This window comes from Macrobrachium nipponense, chromosome 23 (assembly GCF_015104395.2).
Source record: "Macrobrachium nipponense isolate FS-2020 chromosome 23, ASM1510439v2, whole genome shotgun sequence".
NCBI classification, from domain to species: Eukaryota; Metazoa; Arthropoda; class Malacostraca; order Decapoda; family Palaemonidae; genus Macrobrachium; species Macrobrachium nipponense.
Genome location: NC_061090.1, coordinates 71,623,495 through 71,627,645, shown reverse-complemented (window position 1 = coordinate 71,627,645; position 4,151 = coordinate 71,623,495).

The window sequence follows — 4,151 nt, the reverse complement described above, 5'->3', positions numbered from 1 at the left end:
ATCTAAAGTATCTGTGCGCATGCGCGATTAGTAGATTAATTAAAAGACATTCAGATCTGTGTGTATGTAGATTGAAAGCGTTTGACGATTCATTTCTTATTTGTATTGTAGTGTAAGTTATTTACGCACTAGATGTGCGTTTAATTTTGTGTTCAGGCAAAACAAACAAAAATATGTTGGATAAACTAAAGAGAAATCCAGCTAAAGTTTTTTTTCTTGTGCTTTTGATTTCCAAACCCAGTTATACTCCGCGGTCCTTAAGTTAAACCGTTATTATTTTTTCGTTCAACATTCGGACGCTGACTCCTCCTATTGTAACCAATACTGTGAAATTGTGAATACTACTACTTACACAAATGTTGGCGTTGCTTTGGTAATATTTGTCAGTGGTTCATAACACTTGTTAATGAAAATGTATATCGCGATGTAAGGGCATTAAATAAGTTAATGAAATTTTATAGCTTATATTTCATAATAAATTTAAACAGTTTTTTTCGGTTCTTAATCCAGACTCCTTGGATATGAACACTCGCCTAACAACACTGAAAAAAAAAAAAAAAAAAAAAAAAAAAAAAAAAAAAAAAAATTGGCAACTCTTCGATGAAGAAAAATATCGAATAACTGTCACCGACGGAGAACGACTTTATTCCGAATGCATTAAAAAAATTTTAACACGGAATTTGAAACTTTGTGACTTTCGAGAAATGCCCAATGACGAGATATGTTAGAATAAACAGTGTGGTTTTGAATCGGAGAACTAATGACATATGGCACGATTTCATGACGTAGGCAGCAGAAATGGCTAATGACGTCATTGACAGCCATTGATACGACATCAAATTTCCCGCCTAAAAGAAGGAATAGTCTGGAGATCCTCGGGGTTTATGGGTTGCTGTTTGATAGTTTGAGTTCGAATGTTTTTGCTAAAGAATGTCATTTTCTATTAGGCAATTGTTATTATTATTATTATTATTATTATTATTATTATTATTATTATTATTATTATTATCATGTGACTGATAGTTGGATGATTTAGGAACTACTTTTACATGGATTCTTTTTTTTTTCAATTCCTTAAACAGATCCGCTTTTAAAGAATTTTTCTTAGCTTCTTAACTGAAAACCCCATTATTTTTGTCCAAGAAACATGACTGTGAAACTGCTGAAGCATAACACCCAACTTGAGGGTAATAATTTTATAAATGGTGTAACTTCTGCTGTCAAACATTGATTTTTTCTTTTATAACAACAGTATCCTAATCAGGCATGTTTTCAAGGGTATGAAAAAACGATATAGATATAGATTTAGTTATAGACTTCATATAATATATATATATATATATATATATATGTGTGTGTGTGTGTGTGTGTGTGTGTGTGTGTGTGTGTGTACATTTATGTAATCAATATCAAGGTATTAAATTGCAACAGACAGAAACCGATATATATATATATATATAAATATATATATATATATATATATATATATATATATATATATATCATATATATATTATATATATATATATGCATGTATACGCATGTGCATATATGTAGGATATGAAATGAAACTTCAAGCGATGAATACATAAAAACATGAGATTGATGAGAATGTACGAGACATCATTAAAAACAATTAATGATAAATGTTGTGCAACATCGATCTACGTCGAAATATCTTTTTTTTTTTTTATTTTTTTTACTCTGGCTGATGACGTCATCAATACTCCGTTCGTGTAGTTACTAGATATCAGTTACATATAAGTAATAGATTTATTTACACTTTTTGCGTGCATTATATTTAGTGGGGTCTACTCGTATAATAAAGTGTTAGTTATTCAATACATAGACTTAGTAGAAGTTTAATGAAATTGGACTTTATTCTCAAATCCAGTATTCTCAGAACTTCATCAGCACGACGGTGACCGGTTAGTATTTTTTCAATCCTATATTCCGACGCTTCCTTCTTCCATTGTGACCAATCGAGTAAACACCAGTTCTTACAAAAATGTTGGTTTTGCCCAGTTAATATTTGTCAGTTTCTCCTAAAACTTACCAGTATAATATATATATTGTGATTTCAATGGATAAAAAACAATATGAGATTTTATTGCTAGTATTTTATATTTAATTCAAGTAGTTTTTTTTCGGTTTTTACTCCAGATTCCTTGGATAAGAAAACGATATTAACACCATTACAAAAAATGGAAAATCCTCGATGGAGGAAAATATTGAATAATTAATACTTAAGATTATTTCTTCATTTCAAAGCTAATCGAGACATATTTTACATAAATTTGAAACTTGGTGGCAATGACTATATATATATAAGAGGAGATATGTTATAATAAATGATGTTTTTTAATTGGAATAATATTAACGGCATACAGCACGACTCCGTGACGTAAGCAACATACGTCATTAATGATGTCGTCGACAGCAATTTCCCACCTAAAAAGAGGGAACCGTGGAACTTTACACTGTTAAATTATTGTTGAGCAAAATGATGAAAGATATTTTGTCAATTCATGAGACTATTTGGTTTTAGAAAATATCCACATTCCTCAAAAAATGTATTTTATGTTAATTTACTGATATAAGGCCTTATTATAGATGTATATCCCAGGCAATCATTGTCACTGACACAAGTTCATCTAAGAAGGAACAGGAGAAAATTAATATATGCGTCAAAAAATACATAGACAAAGAACACATCAACTTACATAAAATTTGTATAGAGTATTAATGAAAATTGCAACTTCTCAAGAATATCACAGGATAATCTCTAAAAACTGTTGGCTCTTCCTAAGTCAGTACTCTTCGTATGCGACATGCTTATTCTCGCTATATTTGCGATTTGATTACATTTAAAATATGTATATTCATATATATATATATATATATATATATATATATATATATATATATATATATATATATATATATATATATATATATATATAGTATATATATAATTATATATATATATATATATATAGATATATATCTCTATATATATATAATCTAGATATATATCTCGGATATCTAAATATATATATATCTAAATAGATTATATAATATATATATATATATATATCTATATATATCTATATAGATATATAGATATATAGATATATATCTCTCTCTCTCTCTCTCTCTCTCTCTCTCTCTCTCTCTCTCTCTCTCTCTCTATATATATATATATATATATATATATATATATATATATATATATATATATGTATATATATATATATATATATATATATATATATATATATTGCTATTGCTATTGCTAACTAATAATTATCGGTTTTGCGTTACTGCCATTCAAAATTTAGAATAGAAGTGTTATCTTTAACTAACCTCTGATAACTAATTATACAAATAATATGCTTACGCTGATAAAATCCACTTTGGTGCATGATGAAAACTATGTACGATATTATTGAAGCAAATACAAGAATTTTGATACGGCTTTACGATAACCTGGGAATGGGAATCGCCAACAGGGCTCCCACTTTTAGGGAATTATCCTTGAGACTTTTGAGGAGCTTAGGGAATAATTCTGGGATTTCTAAAAATCTAGGGAATTCTGGACTATCAGCCACTATCATAATTTTTTAAAATCCTTAATAAAAACTCATGATTTTGTCAATGATTTCTAACTTGAGCACTATCAGTGATGAGACGGTTAATAGTGTCATGATTCGGCAACTGTCAAGATACAAGATCATATAGTTTTTTTAAGGTATGCAATTATTCCCGCCCTGTGTAAGTACTACCTACAGGGTGTCCATAAAGTCCCAGTACCATTACAAGTATTTATTACTCGGAAACCATATAACATAGAGTAATGCAGTTGTTTGCAGAATGTTCTGCATTTCCTCAAGTTTACATTCAGATCACTCATGCAATACATTCCATATGTGCACCTCAAGTTCCTCTCACAATGTCGAGCCTATATTCCATCTCCCTCCGTATGCTGCAGCGCGTATGGAGGGAGACGGAATATCGTCTCGACATTGTGATGGTATCTTGAGGTGCCCATTTGGAATGTATTGCATGAAGTGCTCTGAATGTAAACTTGAGGAAATGTAGAACATTCTACAAAAAACTGCATTACTCTATGTTATATAGTTTCTGAGCAA